Source organism: Sinohyriopsis cumingii, unplaced genomic scaffold (genome assembly GCF_028554795.1).
Source record: "Sinohyriopsis cumingii isolate HCF-2022 unplaced genomic scaffold, ASM2855479v2 utg001460l, whole genome shotgun sequence".
In the NCBI taxonomy this organism is placed as follows: Eukaryota; Metazoa; Mollusca; class Bivalvia; order Unionida; family Unionidae; genus Sinohyriopsis; species Sinohyriopsis cumingii.
The window spans coordinates 1,816,818-1,839,041 of record NW_028316002.1 but is presented as its reverse complement, the minus strand read 5'-3'; the positions used below and the strand labels follow the sequence as shown (position 1 = coordinate 1,839,041).

General features: G+C 38.6%; 1 protein-coding gene across 3 annotated transcripts in view; it reads left to right on the top strand.

The window, feature by feature from the left end:
• The first annotated feature begins 15,787 nt into the window (after positions 1-15,787).
• The window catches only part of LOC149772478 (antiviral innate immune response receptor RIG-I-like), a 66,860-nt gene continuing 60,423 nt past the window's right edge, over positions 15,788-22,224 (top strand). For 2 of the 3 annotated variants that reach the window (XM_089947759.1, XM_089947757.1), the window contains exon 1: positions 15,788-15,881. The gene's annotated coding sequence lies outside the window, so the exon portion shown is untranslated. Of the gene's footprint in view, positions 15,900-22,224 lie in introns of all 3 variants that reach the window. The other variant, XM_089947758.1, reaches the window with a different exon arrangement.

The window sequence follows — 22,224 nt, the reverse complement described above, 5'->3', positions numbered from 1 at the left end:
TAGCGTCGCGGTACGACGAGGTCATACTGCGCTACATCGTGATCAGGCAATTGTTGAACGATTCAATCGGACTCTTGCTGAACGGTTATTTGGATATCAATACGCGAAGGAATTCATCCAAGAAAAACGATCTCGAGAATGGGTCAAAAGGTTGCCAGGTGTAATTGCAGCGTTAAATAACGAGATTACCCGAGCAATCAACATGAAGCCCAGCGACGCGATTAAATACGAGTATATACCCGGAAAATCAAAAATAAATAGCGTTTCCAAGTCGATTCTTGGCGATGTCACTGTTAGATATCTATATGAACCAGGAGAGCTTGAAGGCGGTAAAAAAAGAGCTACTGATCCTATTTGGAGTGTTACCACACATAACATATCAACGATAACACGATCAACTGGTAGACCACCGATCTATAGACTGGATTCAACTGCTCCTCAGCGCGGATTTACACGCGAGCAACTACAAGTGATACCTAACGATACTCAATTGCCCCCACGTGGTCTTAACTAGCGCCGTTGCGTCTATTGCACTCAAGACAGGTCAACCTCACATTGTTTTTGACATGACCGAGACTGTTATCGATCCTATCCACGGTAAATTGGCGAGTGTCTTTATCCGAATAACGCCAACTCATTATACAATTGCAACTCGCGCAGTGATTATTCTGTTGTTGTCGTAACGCAATTATTAATTCGGCATCAATATCAAAACGCCGCTGTTTTTTTTTATCCTGTTGGCGGTAACCCGAGAGTTTTCTATCAATGACGCTTGCATCGATGGTGACTTTGTCGCCGGCTTCGTCAGTGACTCCGTCACCGGCTCCGTCAACAACAATTCTTCGAAGCTGATTTATCCTTCGTACTCGGGACACTGCAAGATAGACTAGATTCGACCATTCGATGCGATTATCAACCATCCAAACAATTGTGTCCGTGATGGTTAGTCCCTGCGAGGAATGTATTGTTGTTGCGTATCCTAGCGTCCACGGGGATTTATCAGCACGTAGCGCGTCCTCGACGACACCGATATCAACGAGCACGATATCATTCAGCACGAGAATTTGTTTTTTTGTCCCTGACGCTGTCGGCCCCGGGATTTCAACTTCAATGTTCTGCCGCCGTGTGTCAGCGGGTCTATAACACAACGGCACTGGGCGCGTTGGAAACTTTTCCTTATGCAACGCAAACAACCTCCGCTGAAGTGTGTCTCTGACTATCTTTCTGCTCGCTACAATTAAATCGTTTGGTCTCCATGTTTCCCAGAATTCATTTAACGGCGTTTCCGGAATCACCTCGCGGATTATTTCACATTGAATTCTATCCGGCTGTAATCTGATTAGTTTTTTAACCTCGCGCAGTTGTTCATCAAGTGCTCGGTAATCAGTATCGGTTTCTTCATAATAGTCCACAAAACCCTTTAACCAATCATGTGGACCCTCGCCGACAAATGGTGGTGGTTGGCCATGGTCCCCACACATGATTACTGCTGTATTCGCGCGCAGCAACCACTCAAGAAACATTTGTAAAGTATCTAACGAAACAGTACATATCTCATCCCAGATGATAATGTCGGGAATAAATTTTTCACCCATTCGATCAGGAGTCCACTCACCGCCGCTGTATCGAAAAAAGCTGTGATAAGTAACGGCGTCAACATTTCGTTGTTTTATCTCTCGCGTTAGTCTATGGGTCGGTGTAAGCACGATTATACTTGAACGCGTTCGAAATAATTCAATTGCCCGAGTCGTCTTTCCTGACCCGCCACAGCCGCTTAAATAAACTGTTTTGTGTCTACAAATTGGATCAGAACACGATGGTGCATTAGACCATTCTGATAAATTATTACCGCGTAGGTAATTGTTCTCAACGATGACATTTGCTGACGGGGAATAATCGCGTCGTATTTCTTCTTTAATTCTCCATGTACCCCAACTCTCGTCCGGACTAGTAAACTCGGTTACGTTTTTCTTATACTTTACGTCAATATAAAATGAATCAACGGCTACTCTAACCGCGGTATCGGGGAATCTATTTATCATCGAGAATAAATTGATAGCGGCGTAACCCAGCATAGACGCCCTCAAATGTGGATACGCGGGGCTGTCTCCATCGCTGTAGGAAACAACTGTACCCAACTTTGTTCCATTGGACAAGAAAGCTGTTTTGCAGTTCACGTATCTATTTTTCGCCACTGCGTCCTTGATTACGAAATCATATTCTGCGTCATCTATAATCAGCCGTGAGCAATATCGTTTGTAATCGGTTTTTTCCACCTTGTGTAAACTTACCAATTATTCTTCTACCGAGATCTTTTGCCTCGTGGTTTCGTTGGTTGAATATCCTCCTGGACCATTCGATGATATATTCCTCGTCGGCATCAATGTGTTTTCTGGATTCATCAATTATGCTATCTAGACGCTCTGGTTCTGGTAACCAGACTTCAGTCTGCGCCCGGTATGATATAATCGCGTCACTGACAATCAACGAAACTAGCATGCTACAATCAATCATATACCGTAGCAGCGCTATTGGCAACCACTTCTTTTCAGCTATGTGTCTACCGATCCAAATATAGCAACAGCGATGGAGTCCTGCCGCGAATTCAAATGATACTATGCGAGCGAATCCGGTTAAATCAAAATCAGGCAGTGGTCCATTAATAGCAACACGAGTCATTTCATGTCTGGGGTGTCCAAATCGTTTGAAATACTCAGCGGCGGATCCATACCCGAGAAAACTCGCTGGATAACAGGCAACCATATCAACGGAAATCATAGCGTCGCGGTTGTATTCAGTGTTCCATAGTCCACCGTGATAGTATTCCAAACAACTGGATTGTACATCTGGTAAAAATTCCTTGCGCGTTGGTCTCCACGCATTTTTCCTTGCTGCAACATGAGCTACAACCGATGGAATCGTAAAACAATTTGTTAGCAGTTGTTCATCATGCTCTTCAAATTCCATGGCGGTTTTTTTCATCCTGTTGTGAAATGCTTCAGTACGATATAATTCGCCGTTTGGTCTTACAAACTGATCAAAGGTATCCGCATCGTTTTCAGCGCTGCGAAGTAACCACACTGATACAGGGTCGTTTTTACACAAGTAGGCAATAGCATCAAATAGTTTCCTCTCCGCGAGAAAACCGTCCTTGGAGAATTGTTCTCCCAGGAATTCTTCGGGTATATACTTTACTGTTCTATCCCGTGGAAATATTGTGATCGCGGGCGTCCATGCGTGTTCGTTATGATCAATAATTTTGATTGGGGCTCCCTTCGATTTATACTTCGATTCGTATAATACTTCACCGGTTATCGTTGTAACGGTTATTGGAAATCTCAGCGATGTTTCTAATCTCGCTATGTCGCTGATGGTCGCTCCACGCTCTTTTACGGTTAGTTCCCACTGGTTGATTTTGCTACGTCGTAAATCAGTCAATTTGTTTCCTCGACACGCATTTGTAAAATGCTCTATTATTCGTTCTGCTACACAATTTATCCCGGTTGACTGTTTCATCGGTTTCAGTTTTCCGATATCAGGTTTCTTATTTAACGGGTATATTCCATAAACAACTGCTGTTTCAGGATACGCTCGTTCATAGTATGGTCTGTCAATTCCGGTTAACAACCCCGGCTTGGAGTCGCGGCTGACAATGACTGTTTTCTTGTCGCTGAGAACCGGTTCAAATTTATCACGTATGATCCAATCGCCTGATTTCACCCGGACAATGAATTTTACTCTGAAGAAATATCTTTTACCGTCAAGTTGTGATATTATCGTTGCTGCGCGGTTGTCGTTCATGGTAGCATCAACAATGCCATCAATTCGAAATGTTGACCAACTGTGAGATGCGCCATCACGCTTGAATTCATTGATACAATCGCGTATTTTATTCAACAGGGTTTTATCGTTTATTAACGCTTTTGGTGTGTCCTTGAGGACTCTATCGAGATTGAATTTAATATTTTTCCGGGGCTTAATTGCTGCCAATCTCTCAAACTCATCCATATAATTAAAACAAGTATTTAAATGAAAGAATATAGTATAATGAATCACTGCAAATGGTTGATGATTGGGTCGACAACCCCGTGCAATAAATCATGTAGAGGTGAATTCTGCGGATACCATTTACAAAGCGTTCGTAATGGTTCTCTTGGCCCTCTCCCGTGCTTGGTTTGCCACGTCGGTGTAAGAGGAAAATCACAGTTATGTATTAATTGTGGCGGAAAGCGATACAGGGAACTAAAACGCTATTATGACAAGCGAATTAAAAACGCCGTCATTGACCCTACCGCAGACTTCGTCATCAAAACCCCCCAAGACTACGTTGAAAGATTTATAATTAAACCAAATAATAAATTAGACAAATAGTATTATTATACAAATGGACCAAGAATTTCAGCCGCATCCTGTGCTCGTCAGTTACGAGGCATCTCGCGACGGCATTGTTAGAAACCGCAAACTGAAGAAGCCGGTTGGTACCGTGAATAATCGGGGGTATTTGCAATTTAGTGCTGGAAAGAAGACGTATTTTGTTCACAGGGTGGTATATGAAGCGTTTAACGGATTGATCAAAGATGGCCTCGTTATTGATCACATTAATTCTAATTGTCAAGATAACAGACTGTGTAATCTGCAAGCTATCTCTCAGAGCGAAAATATTAAAAAAGGCCAAACTGGTAAGTGTTCAAATCAAGCAAGAGGTGTCAAATCGTTTAATACATCAACGCACGAGGAAAAAACATTTCACTCCATGCATGCGGCAGGAAAATATTTCGACATTTGTAGGGCCTCAGTACGATTTGTTGCAGAACGAGTATATCAAACAGCGATCTCAAAAAGGACCGGACACAGAATTCGATTTTCATATGTAAATATCAGCGAGTGACGAAGTCACCGGCGCCTATGGCGCTGACAAGGCCACCGGCGCTGACAATAAATTGTCCGTTCCGGAAGAAAACAAAGTATGAACACCTCGGAATTGATACACGGGGTTTTCATTTTTTTTTATTTAAAAACAAGATGTTTTATAAGAATAATGAATATCGAAGACATCAATAATATATTAACTGAGATTTCAAAATTAAAAAATCAAGGAATTGAATTATCTGATGGTCTCGACAGTGAAAAAATATTATCCGATTATGAGATTATTAACGAACAGTCGAAACGGGGGCGTTTTACCCTGGCCCGCGAGTACTTTTTTATAAAACGATTACAACATACGATTAATGAAAACTTGTACCACAATGACGCAAATGCATTCATTGGACTATTTACTGCCGTTGAAATAATACGAAAAAAACTCGGACGTGTTTATGAACGACGCCGGGAGATTTCTAGTAAGATCAAAAACATTAGAAGGATTATAGACGAAAACTCCGGCGAGAAATTAGAAATTGCTTCGCAATTGCAATAATGGTAGGCGAATCACTTACTACTCGGCTAGCCAGAGAGCGGCTAGCAGCGCTTAAAAAGTTTATACCGTTACGAGACAGGGTCCGAGAACAACTTCAAACGCGGCAGCAACTACAAACCGATTTTACTGTTGGAAGCGAACAACTCTTTGCCCCGGTAACTAAAGCGACCAAAGATGTTACGGCGGCAACTGTACCCGTTCTTGGTGCGCTTGAAAAGATAGCGGCTCAGACCGAACAAACAAAAAGGTCTTTAGAAACACTTCCTGCAAAAATAGCGGCTGCTACAACACGGAGGCCGCCACCACTCGCTATAACCGAACCACAAGAACCCTATGTTACAATGGCCGATGAAGAAGAACTAGGTGCTACTGCGAAAGAACCGGAAGAAGAAATACCAGAAGAGGAAATACCAGAAGAAGAAATACCGGAAGAAAAAGAGGGGAATATACCCCGTATTGTACTCAAGAAGAGCACAATAGATGAAATTAGAGGCTTCAGCAGCAGGGAAGAATTAATTAATTTTGCTGCCAACAATTTTGCTAAGAGCATACGAGATAAGAAGCATATCAATAGCGGTTACGAGAAAAATATAAAGTCGTTAAAGGACTGGGCAAGAATAGTGTATTTAGCGAGTAAACATAAAGAAGCATTACCACATCGTGGTGATCCCGATTACGATGAATTCCACAAGGAAGTTAAGAGTATAACACCAAAAAAAGGAAAAGGATACCCTGTTGGTAAAGAATCCTACGGCGTTACCTGTCCTAATAGTGTTCTCAGTGATATATCACGGCTGGAAGTACTAATCGGAGGAAAACGAGCCGGAAATAACTCTCCGGAAATAATCAATGAGGCCGCTGATATTTGCAAGCGGTTATTTGCAGGCGGTATTATGGACATTAATGCATATCGAACGCTCATAGACGAGCTCGTGGATGATTAATTGGAAAACTGGTGTTTTTAATAAGGATGATCATACACTACAACCACGATAAACCAGTACTCGTCTACGTGGTAAACTCGCGATTGCCTGTTTACCGCGCGTACTATGGAGATGGTCTCGGTAGCACCATTGCGGGGTTATTTACAAGAATGGCTCCAAAAGTAGCGCCGTTAGCCAAACAATTAGGAATGAAGGCTATTGATGTTATTCGTGATAAGGGTATTAGTGCTATTGGAGATGTTGCCGGAAAGGTGTTTTCAGCCGCGCGGGACAAACTAATGTCATTGGTGAAATCTAAGAGATTTTCAAAAAGAAAACAGATGCCATCAACGATAGTGATGCCTGCAAATGTCAGTAAAGTAATAAATAACGCCGTGGAAGAAAAATTAGAGTCATTGGCGACGACTCAGTCGTTGGCGACGACTCCGTCGTTGGCGACTTCGCCATCCGCCGATGCGGCATCCAACGCGCTCATGAACGCGATAGCGGGGAGTGGTTTAAATTCAAAGAATTTACGACGAAAAAATCGCAATTGAAAACATCAACATGATAAATAATAAAATGTTTGCGCGTACCGCTGATCCCGCGTTTGATATGGACGCCCCAGTGCGCAGGGATGATTCTGTCCGTGATTATCAATATTATTCTTATTATGCAGCGCAACCCGACCTACGATCGCGAATTGAACTTCAGGTCCAAGATACTAGTAAATATTTTTTGCCGTGTGAAGCGTTTATCGAAATTGAGGGGGAACTCGTGACAAATGCTGCCGATAATGCACCATACGCAGATGACCATCGTGTTCGAGTTGGCTTCGTCAACAACGGTATCATGGCGTTATTTGAGAGCGCCAGATATCTTATTGACGGGCGAGAAATTGAATCAATAGAACGCGAGGTTGATGTTGCAACGACGATAATTGGGTTGGCGAGATACTCGGATGATTATACAAGATCGGCGGGCCCATCTATGATGTTTTCGAAGGACACCACCAATAACGCTGACCATCTTCAGTACGTTAACGTGCTGGCGGAAAGAGATACCGCAGTTGACCCACAGGCTGAAGCAGCCAATCCAGACCGCAGAGCAAGACCAGGCGCTAATTTCAATATTATAAAAAGCACCAACAATGATTACAATCTAGGATTCGCAGCACGAGTAGGAATGTTGCAAGGACCACGCCGACAGTTTTCATGCGCGATTCCACTCCATCACATATTTGGATTCTGCAGAAATGTCAGAAAAGTTGTCTATGGGGCTAAGCATACAATCGCGCTGACGCGAAGGGGCGATGATAACAATGCAATATGGCGTGCTGCTGGCGTCGCTGCCGGTAAAGTCGTTTTAACTAAAATGGCATTGTGGATGCCGGTGCTGACTCCATCAGTTACCACGGAAGCACGATTGTTAGCATTTATGGAACAGGGAGGGAAATCGTTGTTGAGTTGGCTAGCGGTAACAACTGATGCTAAAGAGGATAACGTCGCCGATACGTTTACATGGCACCTGGCGTCAAAACAGGGTGTTTCAGCCCCGCGTCATATATTCATAGCGCTGCAGAATAGGGAACGATTGGGTAGTCAAGAACGCAGCCATATGATATTTGATCAATTAGGAGTCAGGGATGTTTCGCTGAGAATAAACGGACAACAGGAACCATCCGAGGATATACAGCTTAATTACGGCGACAACCATATCGCACGTGTGTATCATCGATTGCTGTCGTATATGGGTCGTGATCAAAACGTCGACACTGGTTTGCAAATATCACAACTTGATTTTAAAAACCTGTATCCGATTTATTATTTTTCGCTGGAACATCTTGATTTAACGAGACAATCCGTCGTTGATATACACTTCAGAGCTCGTATAGCCCCGGGTGGTGTTAATTATAGAGCGGTTGCTGTCATTCTCAGCGATAAATCAATGCTGCTAGAAGGCGTTGGTGGACGAATGAGAATCGTTGATGCGCCAGTGGAAAACATGTAATTGAAAGCACAAAACGCGTTTACAATAAAATGTCGTATAGTGTCGTCAGTGTAGAGTTGACTGATGGTCAAGTCAAGAAATTACGATCAAAGTCGGCTAAACAATGCGGGACCACAATAACGCTGAAGCCGTCACAGATGGCAGGTGGTAATCATAAGATATCGTTGACGGCGCGTCAAATAAAACATTTCAATGATGCGATGAAGAATAAAAAGGGTGTTCAAATAGATTTTTCAGCCGCAGCAATTAAAAACATGGAAAAGACCGGTGGGATATTTCCGCTGTTAGCTGCGATTCCGGCATTGATTGCCGCGGCCGCACCAGCAGTGGCTAAGGCGGCGGCGTTAGGAGCCGTTGGTACCGCGGCGGGAATGGCATTGAAGAAGGCAACCGGGAAAGGCTACAAAAAAAAACCACCCGTGGCCGGAAAGGGTCTAAGACTACCGGGAACCCCGTATTCATGGTACTCGGGAAAGGGTCTAAGACTACCGGGAACCGTTTATTGACTCGGGGGTCAATGACTCCTGAGTCTATGATTCCAATGTCTAATTTTGATTTAATAGACGCCGCAAACGCGCTAGCGATAAAAAACTTCAGAGGTGTTTTTATGAGGGATCAATTACCGGCGGCACCAAGGAATATTGAAACCGGCATAATTAACCTCGATGGGTCCTCCGGAGCGGGAACTCATTGGGTTGCATACGCGATTGATCCGCGTGCGATCGTCTATTTTGATTCATACGGGTTAGCCCCGCCGAAAGAGTTCATGCGGTATATCCGGGCGTGTTCAGCCCGGGCGTGTTCGGCCCGGGTTTTTTATTCCACGCTGCCAACACAGCGATTAAGCGACCCACCGATATGTGGCCGCGAGGTATTGAACGTACTTGCGGCGATTTCATCATCGCGAAAACCACCTCATGTGGTTGTAAACGAATACACTAGTGGGGTCGTAGAAGCTCAACGGATTTTAGAGAATAACATTTACAATAATAATGATTGATATCTGGGGACGACCGGTTTCGGCGCTGAAAAAGCCCACGGAAACGCCCGCCACCGATGACATAAAAAAACTAATTGAGGATGAAATCGCTGATACGTTGAACTTAACCAGTGTTGACCCAGATGAAATAGTTGTATTTCAAGACCGCCAGGGTAAATTGAAATCCAGTAATGTGTCGCTGGATGACGTTTTAATACGACAGCGTGATACCGCCGAGGACACTATCGCGCTGTATACCAGCGACGGACGACTCAAACCGGGTGAATCCATCTTGACGATAAATGGAAAAATAAGTACACTTGGCGACAATTATATAACCATGTCAAATTCGTTAAAGGGTTTACGTAGTGAAATTAAATTATATGAAGAACGGATCGTGTTGACGCTAACGCATTTCGACGATGTGCAACACATTGTCAATAGTTTTTTTCGGGGACCCCCGACGGCAACCGAACCAAATCTTGCAACAATAACAAATGCTATTTCGGAACTTATGGCGCTGTCGGCCAATTTACCACCGTTGCGAAAAAATGTTAACAGGATCGATGACAACTTTGATAAATTCTTTGGTAAAAAAAATACCAAGCCGGATGAGATTACAATAACTATAAATGATATCACTGCGTATGGACAGAGAATAGAAACAATCAAAACTGATGTTGCAACGAACAAAAGGAGTGTAGACGTGCATGAACGGGAAATAGGAATAATCGGCGCTAATGTTGCAACGATCATAAATAATGTAGACTCGCATGGACGGAAAATAGAAACAATCAAAACTGATGTTACAACGATCATAAATAATATGAGCGCGCATACACAGGAAATAGGAACAATCAAAACTGATATTGAAGCGAACAAAAAGGGTGTGGACGCGCATACACAGGAAATAGGAACAATCAAAACTGATGTTGAAGCGAACAAAAAAAATGTAGACGCGTATTGGCGGGGAATAGGATTAATTAAAACTGATGTTGCAGCGAATAAAAAAGGTATAGACGTGCATACATATGAAATAGAAACAATCAAACTTGATGTTGCAGCGAACAAAAAAAGTATGACCGAGAATACACGGGAAATAGAAATAATCAAAACTAATGTTGCAGCGAACAAGAATAATATAGACGCGAGTTGGCGGGGAGTAGGAATAGTTATAACTGATGTTGAAGCGATTAAAGACAGACTACCGAGAATGGCAGAGCAACTCGAAAAAATAAAAACCCCTCATGAGAACATCATCAACACAGTATACACAATTCGGCATGGATCATTCGATTGGACTCTTACACAGAATACAGTAAATATCACCGCAACTGTTAAGGGCATTTATCGACTGACACTGGTTTCAATGATGCAGTTTAATATATTATCGTCGAGTTCATCCGGGTTTAACAATACAATATCAACAATTATAGACAAGGACGCAACTGAACCGTTTACAATTTATGCCGTTGATGGAAATTTAACCAGGGCAAACATTACATGGTATGTGGAATTTGTAGCGAATCTAAGTAATTAAAAACACTAGCTCTTTTAAAATAAAAATGACCACCAAGGAAATTGAATCAGAGGTATCACCGACGTCACATCAATATCGATTCGATACCGCAAAAGAATTTTCCGCGAACTTGAAAACGCTTTCCGAACAATACCGTGCAAAAATAAAAAAATACCGCCGAAAAATAACCGCCATCGACGCGGTCGTGTACTCGGTATCGGGTATAGTAGCTGGCGCCGGTGTTATTTTATCCACGATGACCACGATAACCCCGATCGCTGTTCCAATCGCTGTCTCCGCAATGACAACAGTTGCTGGAGTTGCCAACGCAATCACTAGGAAGATATCATCGTGTTTTCAGAAAAAACTCAACGAGTATACAGTAAAACATCAAATAGTATCCGACGCATACTCGAAATTATCCGGGTTGATCTCGTTATCGATTGATAATTTGTTCGTATCCGATGTTGAATTCTCCACGATGGTCCAGTTATATAGCTCCGCGATGTCAAAAATCGAGGATTTTCAACTGGAAGCCGAAACCACCTGGTTGTTAAAATTAGACACTAAAAACAACGAATAATAATAATGTCGCTGAACCCCGAAGGGTTTCAATTACTTCAGCGGATCGCGGAGAACACCACTCCGGTACAAACAAATATGATATCGATAACTTCAACGAAACCCGAATTTAGTGTGAACTTCCCATCGCCGGTTCCAGTGAAGGAAATAGCGCTGGCAAAATTGCGAGTATATCACAGTTGGCCTAATATCCGAGCGGATGCATTTAACGGACAACAACCTAATAACTCGCTGGTTTTTGCACGGACAAATAAACCCGATGGGACCCCAAACTGGGAGGAGGTTACAATACCAACTGGGTCATACCAAATAGAGCAAATCAATAAAGAATTTCAACGCAGGATAAAATCGATCACAGGAAATGAATCAAAAATCGCTATTACGGTTCATGAACCGACGTTATCGTCGACGATTGAAATAAGCACACCGGGGTATATGGTTGATATCTATAACAGTTCAATAAGAACCATACTAGGATGGCCTAAGAATCCACCCGAGGACACCCCCCCATCAACTATCCTCAGACACGATAACGGGGATGATGGTAGGCATATTGCTCCATACAACGTAAATTTTGCATCGGTGATAGCGATCAATCTAGTGTGTGATGTTATCGAAGGGAGTTATCAGGTGGATACCAAACAATCAAATCAAGCTCAACAGGGGTATATCCTTTATTCGTTTTCACCAACAGCCCCTCCGGGATTTTTAATCATTGAGAGTCCGATTAATCCGGTCTATATGCGATGCCATGATCGGTTTTTAACGAGAATTAATTTCAGACTTACCGATCAGTCAAATAACCTAATTGATCTGCAAGAGGAGGAGTTAGTGATCACTCTGTTTGTAAGATCATTGTAAATAACCACTTAGCAGCAGAGGGGGCGATGACATCGACGCGGTCGTCGATGTGCTTACCGGACGCTGACGACGCTGGGGATCGACGCGCAGAAGGTGTTAATTAAACCAAATGACGATTGGACGATCCCCCAACGACGTCGTCGTTTTTTTTTTACCAGGCGCTGACGACACTAGATCGTTGAGTGCAGAAAGTAATAATTAAGCAAAATAACGATTGGACAAAATGTCCGATTCGCCCCCTCTGCTGCTAATAGATTATGAAATGAACGTGATGTTATTATCATTTTGTCGTGCACAGTTGACAGCATAGTTCAAATTTAATACATTTACATATCTGTATTTATTACGAGTCTGTAAGGTTTATATCCAATTTATTTCTTGTGAGATCATGTGGTCATCTGAAAACAGATTCTTTCATCAATATGTTCGAATTTCTGAGCCAAATATCTATAAAGAGAGAAATTCCATATTATCAAAATGGAGCTGTTTTTATGACATGCTTCTTCTATATTGTTTTACTCTTTTCACTTCTTTGTTACATGTTAGACTTAATTACTCATTTATTCATTGCATAGTTCTTTTGTAGTCATTAATTAATATGAATGACAGGTATATGAATCACAGGTATACTGTTATACTGACATGTTTTGGTATATTATTAATTGTATGAATAAGAAGAATCATCAATAATTGCAACCTTCATATAAATAATAACAATAGCAAAATAATAATAATAATAATAATAATAATAATAACGATTTTATTTTCAAGAGGGTAAAGCAATTAATTGCATGGAACTAATCCTCCTTGTGTCCTTCTATTATGTACTTACATACATAGCTACAGACACAATTTAAAAAAGTCACTTACAACTCTTATTTCTTCTTAAAAATAGAAACAGAACTAAATATTAATAACAAACTAAACTAAATTTATACATTGATATATTAAGCAGAATTGTTTGTAAGAACATGCTCAAACTGGGTACATGTGTATGTACAGTACAATGTAGTGAGACAAAGCATATATTTACACTTTCTCTTCCAAATTAGTGCTCCTGAATATTGAAAATATTTCTTAAAGAATTCTTTATCTGGTTTTGGATTGGAAAGGTGATAGTTGAAATTGATCTTGAATTGGGAGTGTTGTCTTCTTTCTAGCATGAATAGTTCTCTGATATAATTGGACCATATTTTTTTAAACTGTGCATAAGTTTTTTTAAAAACATTATATGTTCACTTACTGTTAACATTATAATATCATCCACTGCATCTGGAATGTTTTTAACATTATTTAGGATGAGTCTGCAAGCTCTTTTTGCCAGGCAAATAATTTGCAAATAATCTTGTCAGGAGTGTTTTCCCAAATAACATAACAGCAGTCTAGTTATGATTCCATTAGCTTTATAATATATTAGCTTATTTTAATTAACAGATACGACTCTATCTTGCTTAATAGCGACATATATGAAAGACTTTATGCTATATGACTTGAAAGTTTTAATTTCCACGCAAATTGTTGTCAACCATTACCCCAAGTAATATATCATGGGGAACTATTTGCAGTACAAATTTGATTAAATTTAAGGTTTATATTGTTGTTTTCAATTTTGATGGGTAGTAATAATTAATACTTTAGTCTTGTATTGTTTACTTTCAGGCCATTTTCCACGAATATAATTTGGGTAAGACTGTCTGAACAGACGCCTCTAGGTCTAATTTTCACTGTTTGAAATTTGATAGGGCTGTGTCACCTGCATTTATTTTGGCATATAAAATACAGTGGCCTATTTTAAGCGGCAGATAGATTATGAAATGAGAAAGAGCAATGGGTCCAAGATAGATACTCCACGTGTAATTGGTTCTTCTTTATAAATAACTGCCATTTTTTTCCAGACACTATTATCTTCTTGTCATGATGTGACTGAAAACTATCAATCGTGTATGTGTCATATTGATAAATGTTCAATTTATTGATAAGAATATTTTACGCCTCTTTATTCTTAAACTAAGAGAAAAGAGCGAAAACCAACAAGTTTTGTAAATTTCAACCAATAAGTTATTTCCCTAGAATACAAAGTGTTGTAAATTAAATCCCAAAAGTTCTATCACAAGTCCAAATGTAAGAAGTTCCAAATGAATTTCATGGTATTCCAAGTAAGATCCAGTACTGGATGTGTTTACGTGCCTGTAGTCTCAAACGAGATAATGTGCCAATGACCTTGTTTTTGGCGATGTGTTAAAAGTCTTTTGATGCATCACAACAATATAATCCAAAAAATGTCCTTGTCTATATTCACTAAATTCAAATTTAATGTTTGTGTCCAAGATATTTATTAATTAGCACTTTGTATTTCCAGTGAATAATTTCAATAAATAATTCCTCCCTAGTATAGGATTAAACAAAACAACAAGACTGATTCTACTTCACGATGTTAAACATATGAATACATTCTCAAGTAAACAACATGATATAAAATGCTAAGACACAAAAATAGAGCCAATACTACCCCTGGGAAAAATGTTATCAGTTGTACAGACCCAAACTATCATTTGTTTTAAATATCATTCATTAGTCAAGTTTGCTGTCAAAAGTTTGTCAGTTTGATTTTAAAACTTGTATGAAAATTTTATTTTTTTGTTAAAATTTAGTGTTCTAAAATTAAATGTTTATTTAAATTTCCATTAAAATTTAATTTGATCCATGTTTTTATATTTCAAACATATTTTCAGGCATGCCCTATCTTGTATTATAATTAAGCTTTTACTGCATTTACAAAATTCCTATAATTAAGGAAGATATTGTAAATTTAGTTTTGGTTTCTCAAGAGTACCTGGACAAAAACTTAAGCCCTGTGGAACACCAGCACGACACTCATTCTGACAGGTGTCACACGTCTTGTTTGCTAGGAAATTCAAAAAGGGTATAAAGTTGAAATAGGTGCCGCATGCAAATATAAAGGTTTTACTAAAATTGGCCCTAAAAAATCAGGTCAGAATCTGTACTTCCAGTTCAGTACAAAAAATGCAGTATTTTTTAATCTCTCATTTTGGTGGTGAAAGAAGAGTTATATTTATGCCTTTTTTGTAGGGATTTAAAGGTAATTGTTTATTCTTGAGAATATGAGCTCAGGGTGTATAAATTTTCATGTGTATTTCGGCGACAGTGCACAGTGAGTAATAAGGCCTTGCTGATGATCCGGAAGTGAAATCTGTGTTCTGTTTACACGCTGCTCTGTTGACAGTCAAGCCTCTCAAAAAAATGCAGGATAACCTTTGACAAGAACTCCACCGTGAAGTCATCTTTGAAGGTATTTTAGATTTACATATGATTTATATTGATTGTCACACAGTGGAAACGTCGGTATTGAGAAACAAATATAGAGAACATATAGTAAAATTATTTGTGTTTTATGCCCATAAATAGTTTGGCCTGACGGGAATCACAATGATTGGTTCAGTACCCATGAACGTAGTCCCGAGTATATTTTTAGAGCATTTTTACCTGTTTGCATTTGGTGGTGATAAAAGAGTTAGATTTAGGCATTCTTGGTATGGATTTAAGGGTATCTATGACAAGACCTTTACAGTGAGTTCATTTTTGAAGGTACTTTAAATGAGATATGATTTAAAATCATTAGGATACAGATGATAAACAAATGTAGAGACTATATAGTAAAATTAATTGTGTTCTCATTCCTGTTGGTACTGTATCCGCCATTTTGACAATATTGCGGTAAAAACGTGATCTTTCTTTAGTAAAATATTGATAGGTGTATAATAATAAATAAGTATATGTCTCTTGCATAATAAATTAAAAAATATATCTCTTGCATTAAATAAATCTTGTGGTCAGGGTCGGTTATTTAGACGTTACGATATGCGAGTTTTAGACGGAAGTTAATTCTTTTCAGGGGTGGGTGCCGAAGTCATAATTCGCAAAGGGGTACAAAAAAAAATTATACTGTATGTATTGTACGGGGTTGTATTTTAGTAATGACCCTCGTTATAATGAGGTGCTCGTTTCAGTAGAGATAGTCAATGAGACATTAAACGGCAACAATACTTCATCATGGTACCAATAGCAACAGGAGATGACGCTAGAGGGCGCTTGAGATCAATATTTAGATTTTCTCAAAATGGCAACATTATTACCCCCGTTATTTTCTCTGCTTTCATATATAAAAAGCCGACATGATTACATACGAATGTATTCATGTTTTAAAGGTCAAATGTTTATCTTTAGCGTATGTGAAAGTGGACCTTTTGTACAACATTAGGCGGAAATAAACATCAGTTTTCAAAATGCAGCAAAACTAAATAAATGAACATGTGCTGACCTACGAATACTTTTTAGTTACTTTGGAGATAATTTTACAAAAATAACGCTACATTGTATGAGGATATTTGCGGAAAAGTCTCGAATTATGTGTTTATAGGACTCATGGTACTAATTCAGTTTCCGTAGTAAATCAAAATTCAATAACTTCAAATTTTTGAGTGCTCATGATCACACCTGTATTTATCAGTATAGATGATGAAACCTGGATGTCAGCTTCTGTATAGAGGAAAGGATATGAGCCGCGGTATTTTCTGGAATTGCACGTGTTTGAAACATGTGCTTTCAATTCCGCACCAAAGAGTCAGGTGAAGTGAAGGTGGAAGATCCCGTATCTAAGGACTTTTCATTCCTAAACCTGTAGTGGATAAGTTTGTTAAAGTTTTCTTATAAAAAAAAGTGAATATAGCACATTGTGTTCTTCAAAGATGAAACAAAAACAAGTGAATGAAATATGGTCATTTGATTTTTTTTTCAAGTGTCTTGGCTAATTGAACTTCACAATTATCACTCTTCTTGGATTTAAAAAAAAATAAAAAAATTATTTCATAATGAAGTAAAATGAGCAGTCTGATAGCATATTTTTATATTGGTGACAAAACAATACCGCATAATGCCCTAAAGTATTTGCAAGGAAAAAAGATTTTGTTATTGGGACTAAAATTTTAGCCCGGGGACACCCAATTTCATTCAAGGAATGAATCATGGAGTCCTACTTTCAAAATCTTATCTATAATCCTGTTTTTTTATATCATAAAATGATTATGGCGATATATGCGTGGCTAGACGTATTGTATATTAGGGTTGAAGATGAAGTGAATATATGAAAAAGGTGGTAGCAATAGAGTGAGTACTAAAAATAGAGATTAAGCAAGTTTGGTATATAATAAAACAAACTTTCTGATTCCTGTATAAATGCCAGATATATTTCCTCCTAGGTACAGTACAAGAAAAAGATGTACCATTATTTTAACTCAAGGCTCCTCCATTTGCTTAAGTATTTTGCTTTTGTACCACATGTTGAAACATATCTGCTATTAATGTGGGAAAATAAAATATCCTCTAATTTCTTGATGCTTTGCACTTTTATTTTCTAGTATTTTATAATGTGCTACATTTTGCATACATTCAATAACCATCATACAGTGGAGGGAGAGAATTGGGGTGCACAGTTTTCTAAAGATTATTGTCAATTTACCATAACAGGATTTTTAAGGGAAAATTTATCATTTCACAATAACTGTATCAGTTTTTAAAGCTTTACTAATATGGTATCAGACTCTACAAATTCAGTACTTCATTGGTAAATGCAACATATGTTCTATCCAAATACCATATCTTGTCAGTTCTAAAGGTATTATTCCCTCCACTGCATTGTAGTCTATGAATACCTGATTGAGAAAATATATTTTCTAACTTCATTCACTTTGATGACAACTTTAATGTTTATGAAAGGTCTTTCTTAGTACTAAATAATACATGTTTATATGGAACATATTCCTTTCTTTACTAGAGATGCCAGTCAATTTCCAAAGCAATTCAATAAATATTACATTTGAATTTATTGAAGCTCAACTTAATTCTCTCTCTCTCTCTCTACATATATATATATATATATATATATATATATATATATATATATATGCGGGAGGTCGCTGGTTTAAACCCCTGCCAAGTCATACCAAAGACTTATAAAAGTGGTACTAGGAGCTGTCTCGCTTGGTGTTCAGCATTAAGTACTTATTGTTAGGACTTGTTGGCCTGATATCAGCATAATGTGACTGGGTGACATCATGCTACATGTCTGCGGCATGATGCCCCAGTGATAGACATCACTATAAACTGTAAAAAATCCAAAACACACACACATATCAAATGACAAACCAAACAGCCCTTGTCAGAAAGTTTGTGTATGATGTCACTTGCTGTGATGCTGCTGTTAACTTTACTGGAGTCTACTTCTGCAATGACACCATTGTACATGTGCTCCACTCAAAAAATATAATGCAGAGCAATGTCAGTGGTACATAGACAATCAAAATAGGAAAAATGACATACTTTGATATAATAAGAAAAATGGTAGAGGATGCTGACTAAATGTATCATAAAAGCATGTTTCTTGTAAATATGCACAAATTATAATAATAAGGAACCACCTCTGAACATCAGTAATGACTGTTCCACATGAAACTATGCCAGACAATATTCCAAACAGTATTACTAATATAGTTATCCACTGTAAGCAGTGTCATACTAATGAGGGGTGGGGTGTGTGCAGACAGAGCAGTTGCTCTAAGCACCAAAACAGCTGATAAAAATCCAACTGCAGGACAAATTTGACAGGGTTATCATTGTCACCTTAGGTGCCATGTACCCTTAGTATGCCACTGACAGTGAGTCATGTTGCTGTTGCATATTGGGTAGCAGACGGGGTGCCTATTATGGCAGGAAGTTGATTTGGCTATCTGGTTGGAAAAAGAGAGTAAAATGTTATTTTGTATGGTATGCATCTTGGTTTCACTTCACAACTGATAATGATAGTATTTTCAACAAACTTTTCTATTTCAAATTTCTATAAAATGAGTCACATTTGGTACAGTCGTTTCATTGAAACTAGTTTTGTCAGTAATTCAGATGTTGACAGTTCTCTGTAATTTACTTGACAATCCCCCACTCACATCTTATTGGCACTGAAGACTGCTTCATTGCTCTCTCTAGGTTGATTGTATAGAAACATCAAAGTGGCCATGTAATCATTACCAAACAGCAGCATGTAACTAACATTTGCAGGAAAAGTGTATGCATTCAAATTTGCATGGTCCAGGAATCTATTATGCCTGTTTGCATGATTTATCCATATACACCTTGAATGTGATGTCATTGTTATGTGATGAACACTTTAGTTCTTTCCCTTTGGTGACACTAGTTTTTGTTTAGGGTTAGATTTTTAAAGCGACTGCTCCAGTGGCCTTAAGTGGTTAGAGTGTCTGCCTCAGAAGCAGGAGGTCATGGGTTTGAACCCTGGCTGAGTCATATCAAAGGTTTACAAAAATGGTACTAACAGCTGCCTTACTTGGTGCTCAGCATTAAGAGGTTAGTGTTTGGACTGGTTGGATTGGTGTCAGGATAATGTGACTGGGTGGGACATGATGCTACATGTCTGCAGCATGATGTCCCAGCGCTAGACATGACTATAAACTGCCACACTGCAGACATTGTAGTGATATGACTGAAAAATTGTTAAAGCTGTGCTAAAAATCTGAATCACACACACACAGATTTTTAAAGACAAAGAATTTCCCAGGTTTTCCTCACTGGTTATCATGGCCATTTAAAAAAGACTTTGTACATCATAGGTATTGTTAAAAGAACTTTCCCTTTATTTTGGTGTATGATTGATAGGTGTATTTAGGGTTATAGAGGATACAACTTGGCCATTCTGCAGATGTGCACTATAAAAAAAATTTGCTTGCTCTTCATGGTCATTTTCACTTGCTCAGGACTTCAAAGGTAAATTGTATGAAAAAGAGCAGATGACTTTCTTTTAGCTTTTTATTTATTTTGTAATTCATTCACTGCACTTTCAGAAGTTGGTATTGTCTAGTCTGGGAATTTGTTTCTGTATTTTAATAACTTCTAAAGATATTTTACTTGGACTAATTCAGGCTGATTTTTTAGCACAGTGGGTGCATGAGAGTAACATACAGGTATGCCAATATTCTCTCATTTTGCATGTTGCAAATGCAAATAACTTAACATTACACCTGTTACTTTCTCAGAAGTACATAATACCTACAGAGTGCCCCTTTTGAAGTGACTGCTATTACACATGGTTGTAATAAAGTTATTGCAGAGAGCATAAAGTAGGGTGTATCCCTGAGCTACACAGCTTCCAGTCAAAATTCCATCATTTGCTTCATGGTTATGTATGGCAAATCTCTTGTCTGCAAACAGCAGGGTTACAGTTTTCATCATTATTGTTCATATACTTAGGCTTTGACATGGTGATTAGTGCTATTACAGACAGTTAAACTATACTTAATTGTTTTATCTAGGCATATACCAGTTTTTTAATATATACAAAATCAGAATAACAAGAAGAGTATTGCACATAGGCTCCAAAGGCAGGGAGACACATATCCCACATGATGCAGATTTGGGGGACAAACATTTTAGAGGGGCAAAAGAATATAATAATAATAGTGCTAAAAAAATTAAATACTCTTGTTTCAACAGGCTTTGCCATGTTAAGTTTCTGGCCTGCACTGTACTATCTTATTTTCATTGGTCTCTTACATTATTGCAATGAAAGTTTTATTCTGTTCTCAAGTAATTCATGAAAACATTAACATGTTTTAATATCTGGTTAACCTTAAATAGATGCATAATGGAATATTCCATTCTGGATTTTGCTGTCATTTAACTTTAGTGTACACTCATTATCTACCAGTATTTATTATAATAAATATATTTACCTGCTATATGTTTCCTGATTTTTCTTTCCAAACTAACAAATCATTAATTGAATGACAAATAGTGCATTTATATAAATTTAGCCACTTTTATCATGACTTCAATCTCCAAATAATTTGAATCTTCCTCACTGTACAATTTACATTGCAACTTGGCCAACTACCACAAACCATAAAGCCTTCATTGCCAGATACATTGTTTTGAAGTGGATATTCATTGCCATTTTACAGGTTTTATCACCTTTTGTAATTGTAGTCTTTGCTTGTGCCAACGGAGGCATGGATGAACATCCACTCAAGAATAGTTATAGATGTATTTTCATCATAAAATAGGATAGGACAAAAGGTTGTGGGAAATCCACAAGCCCACATGCAATGTGGAACTCTGAAAGAAGCATCTTTATTGAGAAGCCAATCTTTGAAATTTGCTGCACTAAGTTACCCTTCTCTAGTCCAATTTAACCAGCTAACTGTGAGTTATATAACCTTCAGGAGTTGAGCTGGAACAAGTTTAGCTGGCAGCACTATTGATTGTCAAACAAAGAAATAGACTATAAACTACCGGTAGACATGGTGACCTTTGAATTTCACTTCGTTAAGGTGTTTATTTGACAGTTTAATGGAGAAGCATATTAAAGGCAATTTGATATAATGATCTTTGGGATATTTTATATGACCATTGTTAGGTTAGGTTGTTCAGATTGTGCTGGTCAAAACCTTTGAACTGGTGGTTGTGTCTGGCAAGCACAGGGATTTAGGAAGCCCAATATATATTTTATATATATATATATATATATATATATATATATATATATATATATATATATATATAAATCCATTCAAACCTTCACTGGCAGTGAGTGGATTAGTAGAACACTCACTTGGCAGATAGTAAAGATGTGTAAATCCAAAAGATTGCTGCAATTCAGGGAGATGATTAATGGCTAATGGAACTAAACACCCTATCTGGTTTTCATGAGGTGGGAATCAGTGATATGGACAAAAGAGACTACTCTTGTAACCAGAGGACCCTCTCTGCCTCTGGTACAATCCCTTTTTTAAAATTTCATGTTGAATATTTTGTGTGCAAAATTTAGTGCTAATTGGAAACTGTTGAAAAC